Consider the following 15,482-nt stretch of genomic DNA (forward strand, 5'->3'; position numbering starts at 1 on the left):
GGGGGAGGGCGAGGAAGGACACATTATTGCTCTTAGCTACCTTCCCTACCCGCACCCCGCCCCCGCTCCGAAGCAACTGACCTTAAACCGAACTTCTATATTTCTAAAAGGACAAAAACAAAAAAAAAAACTCAAAACGCCTCTTTTTAATAAATATGGAGAAAAATAGGGTAAAAAAAGAAGAATGAAATAGACCTGAGAGAACTGAAAATTGAAGCAATTCAGAGGCAGAGGGAATCAGGGAGTGACTGGATGGATAGAAGTTTTGATCTAGAAGGAGGCAGCCAGCCATTATTTTGTGTTCAGCTGCGCGGTCTTCACCGAGTAGCGAAAAGTAATTCCATAGATCAGGTTGACAGGTAAAGAAAGTTAGGGCCTCCGTAGGACCTCGTGGCGCAACGGTAGCGCGTCTGACTCCAGATCAGAAGGTTGCGTGTTCAAATCACGTCGGGGTCAATTATTTTAGCGTCTATGGGTGGATACTGGTCTGTGAAGGGAAATGTAGACGAAGAAAAACATCCTTTCCCTGCTTTCTCCAACCTTGGATGCCTTCCTTACAATGTCTTTAAAAAGTAAATAAATAAATAAGCAGGCATACACAGGAATATATAATATTGTTGTATTTGGGGGCTTATTTCTGGATGCGTAGAGACACTTTTCTCTTCTGTTGCAAAAGTTCTGAATGTCACTCTTCACCAATTCGTCCATGTTCCCAACCCTCCTGGCCTTCTCTCCACACTCACTTCTGTGCTCGCGGACCCATCTCTTCATCCACATCTCTCTCTCCAACCTTCAAAGCTTAGCAGATCTTCTCAGACACCTAGTCTGGTTCTAGTGGTGACCGCAACTCACCTACTTCACACCTGGGTCAGCTTTTCCTTGTCAGAGAGGTTACAGAGCAAGCACATCCTCGGCTCTCTGCGATTCCCTTACCCTGGCAAATCACAGGAGTCAGTTCATTTCCAGAGGCAGAAAACCTGAACACAGGTTTTGTTCGTTTGTTTTTGTCAAATTGAGACCATAGAGAATGAACCTTGACATCAGAGAAAGTTAATCGTCTGGGCTAGAAGTTCCATCAACCCCTTAAAACTCTGTGTAAAAAAAAATGTGCAAGAATATGTGTTTTTTTCATGCTTGGGGCTTAAGATTCCGCACCCCGCCCCCACCTCCCACCGCCGCCCCTAACACATTATGAACCATCACATTACAGCGTGGAAAAAAGGGACAGCACATTTGTTTCATCAGTCTATTATTTTGTATAACTTAGAATGACTTTAAAACATGACATTTGGGATATCAACAGGTCTTTGCTATAGATGTGACGTACGCATTCACATAGTACACAGTAACAGACATTATAATCATGTCTTTGTGCACCGAAGGAGGATATCCAAAATAACCTTTTTCCATTTCTTATTAACCGTTTTCTTAGTAGGTAGTTCAGGCTCATGGCCATCGCATTACAAAAGACAGATAATTGCTCTGGAAAAAAGAGAAGACATTTAATTCTACAGATTTAAAAAAAAAAAAGACAAACCAGAGACAAGTGGAATTCTGACTGCAGGGTTCATCATCTAGTAGCAGAGTGGCGCAGCGGAAGCGTGCTGGGCCCATAACTCAGAGGTCGATGGATCGAAACCATCCTCTGCTAGGTCTAATCATCTTTTTCCCCTGAAAGAGATCTGCAGAGAAAGGAAGAGGAACCAAGTACAGTCCCCATGGGGACCTTTGGGGCAGGGAGCAGAGAGAGGGAAGAGGCTGTTGGTTTTTGTTACAAATCTTGTGAAATGTTTGACTCTTTAAATTATATGTATGTAAAAAGGATAAAAATTAAAATATAACAAAATTTGGTGTGGGCCCTCTATCTTCCTTGGTGAGGTGTCAGTTAAGGTCTTTGGCCCGTTTTTTTAAGCATAAAAAAGATGCCCTACATCATATGTCATGAGAAAAATGCAAATTAATACAACAACGAGATTCCACTACACATCTGTTAGCATGTGCAAAATCCAGAACACTGACAACACCAGATGCTGGCGAGGATGTGGAGCAACAGGAACTCTCATTCATTGCTAGTGGGAATGCAAAATGGTACAGCCACTGTGGAACACAGTTTGGCAGTTTCTTAGAAAACTAAACATATTCTTACCATACAATCCAGACATTGCACTTTTTGTTATTTGCTCAAAGGAATTGAAAGTTATATCTACACAAAAACCTGCACATGGATGTTTATAGCAGCAACAATCATAATTGCCAAAACTTGGAAGCAGCAAGATGCCTTTCAGTGGGTGAATGGATAGATAAACTGTAGAACATCCAGACGACAGAGTATTATTCAGCATTAAAAAGAAGAGAGCCACTGAGCCATGAAAAAACATGGAAGAAATTTAAATGTATATTACTAAGTGAAAGAAACCAATCTGAAAGGCTACATATTGTATAATTCCAACGACATGACATCTGGAAAAGGCAAAACTATGGAGACAGTAAAAGGATGAGGGTTGCCAGGAATTGGTGGGGGGAGGGAGGATGAATAGGCAGAGCACAGAAGATCTGTTAGGCAATGGAAATATCTTGCATGATACTACACTGATGGATATATGGCATGTATAATATATTTATATATACATATAAATGTGTATTTGCCCAAACCCATAGAATGTACAACACTAAGGGTGAACTGTAAGGGAACTATGGAGTCTGGGTGATTGTCATGTGCCAATGTGGGTTCATGAGTTGTAACAAATGTAGCACTCTGGTGGGCCACGTTGACAATGGGTGAGAATATACATATGTGAAGGCTTGTGTACCTTCCTCTCAATTTTGCTGTCAACCTATAACTGCTCTAAAAAAAAAAAAAAAGTTAAATCTTAGAAAAAAGAGAGAGAGAGAAAGGGAAAAAAATTGCTATCTAGAAATCTTGTCTTTGTGAAATTCCCAATCTTAACTCTCATAGAGTGATGCATTTGAAAGGTCTTCTCGTATTTTTGTCATCTAATGTGAGGATTGGTCAATTTTGAAAACAGTCAATTTAGCGACGTGATTTAAAGAAAATTTATGTACATAAAAGGAGAGTAGTAAACTATAGCTGGAACCTGTATTATTAACATACTTGTAGTTTTGTGTAAAATGATATTATAGAACAGAATTAAAAATAAAAAGATTTTTTAAAACATATAATACAGAGGCCTAGGAAAGATGGAATTTGTGGAATTCCACAAAGCATAACCAAAAAACCTCGAGCCAGCCAGGAGTCGAACCTGGAATCTTCTGATCCGTAGTCAGACGCGTTATCCATTGCGCCACTGGCCCACCCGCAGGCGGCATTTTACTTACACTTAGGGAAAAATGAAGTAGTCGAATTACTGTTACTCTAGATATGAATGTATGAAATCTTTTCTTTCAACTGCCTTTTTTCTGATCAACTAGGATTCGAACTCCAAAAGATAAGAATTGAAACAAAACAAAGTTTTATTGGTTCCTTTGTTTTAGTTTACTCTTGCAGTATGATTCCTTCGTAGTCCAGGAGAACTCCATTTTGATGTAACTCGTGAAACATCTGAGAAAACGTTTAATCTGGTTACATGGAGCTCGTAACTGAAAGTCAATTAGACCGCTCAAACAGGACCTGACCGCCTAAAAGTCAACTTTCGTAGTCGGCAGGATTCGAACCTGCGCGGGGAGACCCCAATGGATTTCTAGTCCATCGCCTTAACCACTCGGCCACGACTACAGATGCTAGGCAGCTTTTTCAATGTCCTCCATGTTACTATATACCATTTTTGCTACGCTACTTAAGGATTTAGTAATAGCAGAGGGCAAGACAAGGGATCCCAGGTCCCATTAATAAAACCGGAGAGCAATCAACAAATTTCAATTCCAGTATGGGGTAAGCTGAAAATGTTCTTTGGATCTTTTTTCAGAAAGCAAATCAGCGATATGTTGTTATAACTTTAAAAATCCTCATATTTTTTCCAGAGTAGGAAATTTTTCCTCAATAAATAATCTGACAAAGATGTTCCTTATAGATATCGTATCTCTTCAGACACCCAGTCCAGCGCCTGGAATACAGTAAGGGCTGGACAAATGTCAGCTGCTATTGTAACCATCATTTTTAAGTTCAAGAATGAGGAGCCACCAAAATGTTCCACAGAGAAGCCTATCTCCTGTCTCTTAGTAAAGCTCAAAATATTTTAAAGCAGCAGATAGAATGTTTTTGAGTGAAATAGGAAGGTAGAAAATATTTCTGAGAATCAAGTCCACTTTACTGCGTGGGGCCTTCTCTCACTACGGGAAGAACAACTGTGTCAGACACTCCATGGATAATAGTTTAAAAATATTTGCAAAGACCACCTCTAAAGCAAGAACAGAACCCCAGGATCTCCACATTACTTAAACTACACAACCATTACCACAATCGTATCTGTATGTGTATGTGTGTAGGTATATTAGTGTGCAAGCAGGGGATTCTGTATTTGATCAATAGTTCCATTCTATCAACAGAAGGATAGGGCATGATTGATAAACCACTGCTTATGTGCTGATGGATTAGAAATCATCTCCAACCAAGGTCTCTCTTCTGGGCTCCAGAATGCACAATTGTCCTAGTTATTTCTTTTTGCATATGCATGGGCATCTCAAAAGCAATACATCCCAAAATGAATGCTCCATCCTTTCCCCCCCAAACTCGAACCTCCTCCAACAGCCCAAATTTTTGACAGGAGCACCCAGGTACCAACACCAAAGACTTTGAACTCCCCTTCTCCTTCTTCCTCTCCTTGACGCTCTACCTACAGGCCATAGGTTAACCAGACCTTCAATTCAGCCTCCTAATTATTTCTCAAATCTGGTTCTTCCTCCCAAACCTCAGGCCCATTTTGTTAGACCAGGTTCTTGCAGTTTCTCGTAGGAGTTATTGCAACAACTTCTTAGAAGTCTTTTGGCCTCCGATCCCTCATCCCTGAACTGACTCATTCATTTCTTCATTCTTTCAACAATTTTATTCTGAGCACAATCACAGCAGAAGCACTTTGCCAGGTGCTGCTCATTTAATGGAGAACCAGAAAAATATGGCCAATCCTTTGAGGGATTTCTAGAGTAAACAATCACAGAAGTGAACATTTAGAATTGAGTATGGCGAGAGAGCTCCAGTGTGCCATCGTAGCCCATAGGAGGAGTGCGAGATCCCAATCGTGATCATCTTAGGTGGTTGCCTGACAAGTCATTCATCAGACTCCAAGGGTTCTGAAGAAAAGTTCCAGTTCTACCTTCATTATCTCTGAATGGATAAATGGGTACTCAATAAATATATGGAATGAGTCGTATTAAGTTCAGATCTAAAGGATGTGTGGGAATGGACCAAATTGGAGAGAGAAGTTGTATTCTAGACCTAAACTTCACAGAACATGAGAGAAACTGAAGAAAGTTCTGTCCTGCTGGAATATTAATTTTTGAAGGAGTACTGGGAGGGGCACCAATGAGAGATAACACCAGAGATGTAGTTTAAGACAGATTATGCAGGTAGGGCTATGTCAGCACCAACTGGTGTTCATCCGAGAATGTAAATCTGATTGTGTCTCCTCCCTCCTTTAGTCTTTAAAGGTACTCTGGCTTACAGGAAAGATCACAAATGGCATAGGAGGCCCTCATCATAGGCATTTGTCAAGACTTCTCAGCTCCCTCTCTGGCCACTCTGTCAAGGGAGCCTGGGACTCCTGAGGCAAGGAAGGATCTTTCATTCCTCACATGGCACTAGTTTCTTCATGCTGACCTTCTGCCTTGTCTCCTTGGAGCCCTGTGCTCTTCCTTCAAGGCCTTTGTTTAAATAGGACAGCTTCTACCAAGCCTTTTTTAAAAGTTCAAACTTTTATTATAAACATTTTCAAACATATAAAATAATTGAAAGAATAGGGAATTATCTGTATAGCCACCACCCAGATTCAACAGTTGTTAACATTTTGCCATATTAGTCTTATCTACTTTTTTCTGCTGAATCAAATGAAATTCATTTGCAGACATCATGACACATCACACTTATGTACATAAACGTGTGTTGCCTAAACACATCTTATAAAACCACAATATCAGTATCATAACTAAAAAATCTGGCATTCTTTATAAAAACATGTAATGTCCAGTCTTTCTCTAATATGTCTTTTGGAGCCAGTTTTTCTAGCCAGGATTCAATCAAAGTTCATTCATTGCATTTGGTTGTAATGTTTCCTTGATTCCTTTTAGTTTAGAGCAGTCTCCCAGGTTTTATTGCTGTTGTTATTTTGACATTGACTTTTTTAAAAGTCCAAGCCAATTGTCTCGTAGACTGTCCCACGATCTGGATTTGCCTCATTGTTTCCTCATGGCAACTTTTAATTTATTCCTCTACTCTAAACTAGAAGTTAAGTCTAAAGGATTGATTAGATCCCTTTGATTGATTAGATTAGATTCAGGTTAAAAAATTGGGGCTTGACCCTGTGTACTTGATACAGTACTTCACATCAGGGGGCCCTTGTCAGGATATCCTGCTGATACAGAGGATAAAATGGTGCTTTGGCACCATGCACATATTTCCTAGTAACCTTTCTTAAGGGTTTTAAGATCGTTAATGCTCTTTGCCTGAGTTTATTGTTTCTCTGGGGATTGCAGATGAGGAGTCTTCTAATTCTACCATTTTCCTTTTCTCAAACATGTTGATCTTTTTCGTGCCTTTCCCCTCCCCCAGTCTTCCCTAGGCTGCTTCACATTCCCCGTTATAACAATCCTGGAATGCAGGTAGGTTGGCGCTAAATAGTGAAGGGCTCTGTCCAAGGTGCTTGCACTGTCGTGGAGTGGGCGGGAAGAACTTGAGAGACGTTGTGCAGCCTCTAACGTCCGTAGTAGTTCTCACACTCGAGTGTGCATAGGACTCACTTGGATAGCTGGTTGGAACCCAGATTCCCAGGCCTCACCCCCAAAGATTCTAATTTTGTAGTTCGAGGGTAGCACTGATAGAGAAGAGGGACTGGCTGGGCCTTTGCATTTCTAAGAAGCTCCTAGGTACTGCCACTGGTCCGCGGACTAAATTTTGAGTTGCGCCGATTCGGAGAATGGACAGTGTGCTGATATTGTGGAGAGACAGAGAGAGATAAACACTTAGAGAGGAAAAAGAGGAAAACAAAGGAAGGAGTGTGGAGGAGAAATACATGGAAGATGAAACCATTAAGTTGAAGTGGAAAGAGCATGTCTGATTACCTATTTTAACCGGGAAAATAGAAGCAGTAAGTGGCAGAATGAATATTTTGGGGCTTCTTGAATTGAAATAAATCAGCCCCACAGCAACCACGAAGGGATTCGAACCCTCAATCTTCTGATCCGAAGTCAGACGCCTTATCCATTAGGCCACGTGGTCCTTCCGTGGGACAAGTGGTGTGTGGGAAATTTGTTGAAAGAAAATCTAGGCGCTATAACTTTAATATAGTGAAATTATTATTGTAAGCCAAGGCATTTCCAGCACCTAAAAAAATCTTATTCTAGTTGGGGAAGCAAGTTGAATCTAATGGTCAAAAATACTGTAAAGTTATAACCGAGATAACTACCAAGCAGAGGAACGTGATGCTACAATAACTAATAAGAGAGGGCTTTATCTTTTGTTGGCAATCGAGGAGAAAGGCCAGAACCAGGAAGGAACGCTTGAGCTGAGAGCTGAAGCAGAAGCCAGCGGATTGCTTTATGTACCCAGGGAACCAAAGTTGTCTTCTAGTGCTTTCTGGTAAAGATTGTGGATTAAACACAAGAATTTACCTTGCGCACTCCAGAAATCCCGCTCTAAAATGTAAATTCAAACAAGGCAAAAAATTCTGCAGACGACATACCAGCAACAAAATTTTGTAATCTGGAAAGCCGATTAAGATGCAATAGTCGCTTTGTCAGACCTGAGAAAGCTGAATTCTAAACAAGTAGTTTGGGAAAAGCAAAGAGGCAGTCAGATGTACACCACAGAACCTCCACCGTCATCCCCCATGCCACGTTCAGGAATTGTCAGCAGTAGCTTCGCCTGGAAACTGCCTGTTAGGAGCTCAGTTGTGTCGTCCCCTCACCTTCATAGGTTGAAGCCCTAACCCCAGTACCTCAGAATGTGACTGTATTCAGAGACAGGGCTTTTAAAGAGGTAAAGTAAAATGAGGTCGTATGGGTGGGCCCTGGTCCAATATTTCTGGTGTCCTTATAAAAAGAGATTAGGGCACAGCCGCACAGAGGAAAGACCATGTGAAGAAAGGGAGAAGACGGCCATCTGCCAACCTGCTGACAGGATAGAGCTCAGACTTCTAGCCTTCAGAACTGTGAGAAGATAAATTTGTTGCTTAAGCCACCCAGCCTATGGTACTTCGTTATGGCCGCCCTAGCAGACTCATACATTGCCCCTCCTCCATCGCGGAAGAGGACAAAGTGTATTTTCTTCAGAGAGGAAAGTATCTGGTCTCTAGGCTGGACCAGTGATTCTCAAATTCCCACCCCCCCCCCCCCATTACAATCACCTGGAGGACTTGTTAAAACACACACTGCCGGGACCTGCCCCCAGAATTTCAGATTCATTTGGTCTGGGATGTGGCAGAGAATTTGCACTGCTAACAAGTTCCCCCCGATACTGATGCTTCCGGTCCCGAGAGCACTTTTTGAGTACCACTGGGCTGGGGGAAGATCATGCACAGGGCTAGTAGAAAATGATAAGAGCTCAATAAATATTAGCGATTTGCTCTGAGTTGTTGAGAGCTATGAATGGCACGGCTACACTATTAGAGACCAGAAGGCTCACGGATTCCAAACGAGAAGTGAGGGTTTCCGGAAGACCTGCCAGTTGCGCTAGGGTTTGGCGGATCAGCAGCCTTTCCCCAAGTTGAGAAGGGGCGGGGCGTGTGCTGAGAAAGGAGGGGGGTGGGAGGTGGGGGGCAAGGCTGGGAGTCTGCTTCACAAGAGGGAGTAGTCTAGTGAATTTACAGGAAAAGCAGTAGTTCAAACTTCGTAGTCATTCTTATTCCTGTTTCACTGTGGATATAAACCCAATACGTACACCACTTTTCTCAAAGCAGGAACGTTTCGACAATTGGAAAGATTGAACGTGAAAAACCACTGGGTTTTCCCCATATGGAGCATTTGGGTTTGGGGGTTAATATTTAATCAGGTCAATCCCTTATCTTTCTCAACGGAGTATTAGCGAAGCTGTGGATAGTGGGGAGAAGAATGATCAAATCTACCAATAAAAAAAAAATAAATCTTTAGAACCCTGGGGAGAGGAGAAAGGATTATTTAAATCCTAATACAGAAGAAAAACACCTTGTTCCCGTGACCTCGTGGCGCAACGGTAGCGCGTCTGACTCCAGATCAGAAGGTTGCGTGTTCAAATCACGTCGGGGTCAATTGTTATCACCTTTTTGGGAGGGAGAGAAGTGAAAAGCAGGGCGACTTGCCTCAGGTATGTATCGTTGACCTTGAGAGCAGTCAAGGTTTCCAAGACCGAGTTGAGACAAAGAGAACAGATTATCTGCTCTTATCAGCTGTTCAATGGGATGCATTTGTGATTCCACTTTTGCCCTTGGCTTGCCATTGGAATTCTAAAACGGGGGAACGAATTGCCCCAATGGGCAGTGCATCTTTTGCGAATTTCTTCAACGGAGAGATTTAATTTAAACACTCTCCTCTTTGGCATCAGGGAATGCAGTCTTCTGGTTTCCCTTTCTTCTCTGATCGCTTCTTCTCCCATCCTTTCGATGAGGATCAAGGCTGCCCCAGGGAGAGAAGCCCAAGGCATCCTGGCCTACACGCAGATCTATAAAAGAGCATGTTACTGTATCTAGCCAGTAACAATTTGGTGAGCCTGCCAGGAGGTTTTGCCTGTGGCTTCGTGGCCCTGGGTCACTGGGATTTGCTGGAAAGCAGTCCAGCAGCTGCCCAGGTGACTTGCACTATGGACTACCCCCAGTAGTTTCCATCTGACTTGGCACTGCTGACCATAGGCTCATTTTCTTATGGTGAGGAAACAGCCTCTAGATTTGTTTGTTTGTTTGTTTTTGTTTCTGGTGAGTCATGGACTCAATCTGCAATAGGGTAAGTCACCTCAGGGACACCTGTGAACTTCCTTCCCCTCCATCCAGGGTCCTTCCATTATGGCAGGGCCATCTGTGGTCCCTTCCATTCGCAGAGAGGCTGTCTGGGTGCACGTTCAGAGTGGGAAGAATTGTAGGGCTTTCTACCCTAAATCTTGGAACCAGTTCACTGGTGTCTGGTTTTTCTGTGTCTGGATCTGTGTATCTGTCCATCTCTATGTCTGGTTTTTAAGAAAAGTGTTAACATGGGAGGTGCTGCATCTAGTCCACCTAAGAGCCCCTTGGGAAAAGTTTTGACTGATTGGTTGACCTGTAGTTATAAGCTAACGTCTAAAAATGAATGATTTTCTTTTGTAACACCAATTGACCACATTATTCTTTATAGACCCTGGAGAGAAAAGGGTCAAACAATGGATCCTTAAGTTGGAAAAACTTTTAGAAAGCTCTCATCATAAACAGCTGTTTTATTGGTACCTACGAAAAGACCAAATTAAAAGGAAAATACAATGACTAGTCTTACAAACTTAATCAAACTTAGGGGGTCTCAGCTTCTTCTCATGGTCTTACAGAAGCTGATAAAAAGATTATGTTAACAAAGAGAAATCAGAAACGGAAGAGTCACAGGACTCGTCCCAACAAGATGAAAATCTTTAGCTATTAAAAAGGAAAATGGGATGAATAGAACAGATATAAATAAAGTTAAAACAAAGGTTTTAATAAAACACAGCCTAAGGTTGGGTGGGCTAAAGGGACCCCCCCCCCCCGCCTTTGGCCCCTCTAACGTTAAAGGGCATCAGACAAACCTGTCCTATTAACTCCAGTTTGAAAAAATTTAAAGAGTCAGAAGGCAGAAATCACAGTGAGAAACATGACCAGCAATTGTTTGGGGCAATAGTTAGGTTGCTCAGGTTGATAAGACTATACAGATTAAAGTGTTTAAGCTAACATTATATGAAGAGGTTATGTCAACTTTGCCTGTATGGCTTTTTTGGAAACAGATGTTCCCTCTGGCCAGAAAGGCTTCCCGTACACAGTATTGTAATACCAAACTTGCTAATGAAATTCTAATATAAGTTATAATTAGAGGTATAAAAGTTGATAAAATTAAAATAAAATTTTATAAAAGTTAGTATATTTAAATGGAGCAATTTCAGTTTACCGAAACTGGTGTATTTACGTACGCAATTGGAAAAAGCCAGTTACAAAGTTAAACAACAAATAGGAAGCCTATTTTAATCATTTGAGGCTTCTAAATGAAATTGGAAATACTTTACTGTCTCTTTAGAAGAAAATAATTAATTAAACATGCCAGCAGCCAAAGCCAAATCTGTTGCTCCTCTCTCTTCTCTTACTGAGTGTCCCCACTTCAATTTCCCCGAAATTCCCGATCTAAAAGTAAAGAGTGGAAATAAGTAAACTTTTGAGATAACTTAGAATTTTAATGGCCGTTCTGGGAAAGCTGTGTTTCAGATGAGTCCACCTTTAAGAGCCACCCTTGGAAGAGAGGATTCACAATTTCTCATAATGGAATGCAGTCTTTGATTAATATGCAAAAGCTACTAAAAGACAAAGTTATTTAACATGATATAAAATGATCTTTGGAAAATGGAAGCCTGGATAAGTTTGCTGGTTTGATTGAAAATAGGCATATCTTTAAAGCTATCAGCATTGGATATGATGCAGACATACAGCCTGGGTTTACTGGTCAAATGAGCTCTTGTTATCTCTGTTACAAAATCTGTCAGCAAAAGAAATAACTGAAAATAATAGCTGATTTTATTTGCTGTCTCATGAAGATTTTGTAGACCATCTAAATATACTTGTTGAAGACAGGTAAACTAAATAAATGTAAAAGAGCATAAGTTTTTGGAGACACTTTCTAACAATAATTATGTGTTATAGTGTATGCACTTAAAACAATTTAACATAATGGCTAACTGCTTTAGTGTCACACAAAGTCTTTGAGGGTAATTGCTACGCATAATTGCTGAAAAAAATAGTTGAGATAAATAAAAATTTAGATAATTAAAAATAAATAAAAATGAATGTTTTTGAGTACAATAATTATGTTTTATGGTCTGTATACTTAAAAACCAGCTCCCAATTTTTTTTTGATAACTTAGAACTTTAGAGTTCTACTAAATTAAGTTAAATGATAAAATCTATTGAGTATCTGGGAATTTTCTCATAGGATGGAACATTAAAACATTGTTGTTGAACATGTCTAAGTTTATCTACTTTTGGCGTCTTATTACAGAGACACGAACAAGTGTTTGGGTCTTAGTAAACACGCCTTGTGTTTTCTTACCATGAAACAACAGGCTTCTAAAAATTATGAAAACTGTTTAAAATCTTGATATAAAAGACAGTTCATAATTGCTTACCTTTTTGGTTTTTACTAGGGTCTGTAAGGGTTAAAGATTCTAATTAATATATGTAATTAAAGCTGCTAGAAATTAATAAGACAAACATCTTTGTATTCAAGAAAAGTAAAATGTATGTTTTCAGTAAAGAAAGTATAAAGAATAGAAGTATTTTTGTTTGTTGGGTTAAAAAAGATAAATTTATCCCGAAGTACTAGGGGAAAAAAGAAAACATGGGACAAATTCTGAATGTAAAAAATAAGTGACAGAAATTTGTCAAAGTAAAACTTTGAGAAGTTTTGCGCATGGTCAAGTTGGCTGAGGCTAAATAAATGAGTTTCAATATGAAAAGTAAATTGGTGCAAAAATAAGAATTTCATTTTCTCTCTCAAAGGATAATTTACTTGAACTTGTGGTCTGTTCTTGATAAAAAGGTTATAAAAAGTTTTTCTTTATTTTTGAGTAATTTTTGACAAGCTTCCCCCCCAAAAAATTTTCAAGTCCTGAATAAAAGTGTTCTTTTGATCTGGAGGGGGAAAGAGAGTTTCTTTGGGAATTTTCAGAGGGCCCCTGAGACTTCTTGGAGAGATTTGCTCTCTTCCTATAAGGAAGAAAATACTGAACTAATTAGGCTTATATGGTTTGTTAAATTACATGGGAAACATTATCAAATAAGTGATAATAAACTTTCTTAAGTGGTATTATGTGAGTAAATGCTATTGATATAGGTGTTTAAAAATTATATAACATTCCTAAAATTCTGATCTGTCCTGGTTATCAGCCATAATTCTGGTTATTTTAAAGTGTTATATGTCACAGAAATGCTCAAGTGTCTTTGTAAATTGCCACTTTAAAATGTTTTGTTATTTGTAGACAGTTGCTGTTTTACTTTGATGTCTTTGCAAAATATGTTTCATCTTCAGAAAAATGTATGAAAAGGACTCTGGCACTTACTCTAGAGTACAGTTTCTAATAAATTTTCAGATTATAAAACTGAGCTGGATAAGAAATTACATAACTGTAACTAAAAAACTGATGGCTTTCTTGAAACTGCCAACAGATCAAGAGCTGGTTACATAAAATTAAATAAATTAATAGAGATGATTATAACTTTATGACTTTCGTTTAAAATATTGTTTATTTGTTGATGTTTTGTTTTTTTTCAGATTTAAGGAAAACTTTTTCTCTTTTCTCTCGTGCTATGACTTATAGCAATTTGTAAGCAAAATTGAGGCATTTATCTTTTTCTTCTTATCTAATCCCTCCAGAATTTGGAAACTTAGCGAGTGAGTATTATTTTTGTGTCTCTATAATTATTTGTTCAATAAGTTCAATAAGAAGTGTGCTCCTTCTAACAGGACACGATTGGAAACGCTGCTTATATTACCAAGGCTTTGACTGGAATTTCATATTTGAGAAAAACATACAGACTCAGATACGACAAAATAGCTTTTGAGGAATAAAGGTTGACTTTCTGGAATAAAGCTGCTTAGAAATCTTGGCCTGCTACCTTGCTTACAGAGTTTCCCAGTAACCTGATAAGATTGAGTAAAGGGGTGTCACTCCCTCCGGCAAGTGCAAAGAACCCCAGGATATTTTGGGGGCCTCAGAAGAGAGGAATCCACCCATATCTGTAGGTATTACAGGCAGAGCCTGATGACAAGTTCTTGGTCTGGCTTTCCTGGCCTTGAGAGGCCTTTAAAGTTCAGTCTGATGTTCCTTATAAAAAGTTCCAGCAAAGCAGATTTAAAAGAGCTTCTATGATCAATTGCTATTGTTGCTGTACTTATGTAAATAATTAGGCCAAATTTGTTGAAATTAGACTTGTTTTGCAAACGAGTTAGTCTTAATTTGACTGTGCTTGGTAAAATTGAGGATGATTTTAGAAAGAAACATTATGTTTTAATAGAAACTATAATGCATATTTATAAATATTGGATTTGGGTTCTTTCAATTGTCTTTGAGGTTGTTGTTTTATATCCGTTAACTGAACTGGATCCTGAATTCTTCTAGTCTCCTGAAATATCTGGAAACAAATCTCCAAACTACCATTTTCCATCATTTTCATTTGAAATCATTGAAAACAAAATCTTCCCTTTTTCCTGAAGTCTTGCAAACTGAAGCTGGAGGGCTTGATATAAACTTAAAAAGATTCATGCCTGCTGCTATGTAAGCCACTCAGAAAGATACCTGAGTGCCTGATGACATCATTAGAGACATTTCAAATTGCAAACGATTCTTTGACTCCGACTTCTAGGAATCCCTAGGCTCAGGAACTGGCTTATAATTTGCTCCAAGCATTAACCTTGTTTTTTTCTTTTTGTTTCTCTAGAAATGCTTCTTATTAAATATCTGGTTATTTACTTACATGATACAGGCCTAGCTTAGGGAGCCCACCTGAATCTCTACCTTATTAAAAGACTGGTTCAATAAGATGGAACAACCTACTCCCCAACTCAGCAAGAAGTAGCTAGATTGGTTATTGCTCCAAATCCCTCAAGGCTGAGGAATGAACATAAAATAGGGGGCAATTGATACTGGCCTGATATGGATTCCCCTACAATAAACCCCGATTATATGGGGTTAAAACCAAAGCACTCATCTCCTTTCCCTGCTTACTCCCTGGCTTCCTGGCACCAGAATCCACTATCCACCATGGAGACAAATGACCAAGGACACACACTTTCAGATTTCCTCACAAGGCCAAATGCAGGCTAGTAAGAAAGTGCTGACCAGCAAGGTCACAGACTCACCTCTTCCCTACAAGTACCACATTCCTGACAAACCTTTAAAACCCCTGGCCTCCCATCTTTTGGGGAGATGAGATGAGACAAATTTGAGGGCTCACTCTCATCTCCCAGTTGATGTCACTCAAAATAAAAACCTCTTCCTTACCATAACTAGCGTTCCAGTTTTTGTTTGGCTCCTCTTGCCTGGTGGGTAAAGAACATGTGTATGTAGCCAGTAACAAAGAGAGGACAGGTTGTACACTATTAACTTTACCATGGCTTTGCTAAACACTTTTTCAGAGACAGCAAAGTTG

General features: G+C 39.7%; 6 non-coding genes across 6 annotated transcripts; 3 read left to right on the forward strand and 3 right to left on the reverse strand.

Moving 5' to 3' along the window:
• Window positions 1–384: 384 nt before the first annotated feature.
• Window positions 385–456, forward strand: TRNAW-CCA (transfer RNA tryptophan (anticodon CCA)). Its single transcript has one exon. It is a non-coding gene; the product is annotated as a tRNA-Trp (tRNA).
• Window positions 457–1,579: 1,123 nt separating this feature from the next.
• Window positions 1,580–1,651, forward strand: TRNAM-CAU (transfer RNA methionine (anticodon CAU)). Its single transcript has one exon. It is a non-coding gene; the product is annotated as a tRNA-Met (tRNA).
• Window positions 1,652–3,239: 1,588 nt separating this feature from the next.
• Window positions 3,240–3,312, reverse strand: TRNAR-ACG (transfer RNA arginine (anticodon ACG)). Its single transcript has one exon. It is a non-coding gene; the product is annotated as a tRNA-Arg (tRNA).
• A 339-nt stretch (window positions 3,313–3,651) lies between these two features.
• On the reverse strand, window positions 3,652–3,733 carry TRNAS-AGA (transfer RNA serine (anticodon AGA)). Its single transcript has one exon. It is a non-coding gene; the product is annotated as a tRNA-Ser (tRNA).
• Window positions 3,734–7,311: 3,578 nt separating this feature from the next.
• Window positions 7,312–7,384, reverse strand: TRNAR-UCG (transfer RNA arginine (anticodon UCG)). Its single transcript has one exon. It is a non-coding gene; the product is annotated as a tRNA-Arg (tRNA).
• Window positions 7,385–9,317: 1,933 nt separating this feature from the next.
• On the forward strand, window positions 9,318–9,389 carry TRNAW-CCA (transfer RNA tryptophan (anticodon CCA)). The gene has a single exon. It is a non-coding gene; the product is annotated as a tRNA-Trp (tRNA).
• The last annotated feature ends 6,093 nt before the right edge of the window (window positions 9,390–15,482 follow it).

This window comes from Equus asinus, chromosome 8 (assembly GCF_041296235.1).
Source record: "Equus asinus isolate D_3611 breed Donkey chromosome 8, EquAss-T2T_v2, whole genome shotgun sequence".
Classification (NCBI taxonomy): domain Eukaryota; kingdom Metazoa; phylum Chordata; class Mammalia; order Perissodactyla; family Equidae; genus Equus; species Equus asinus.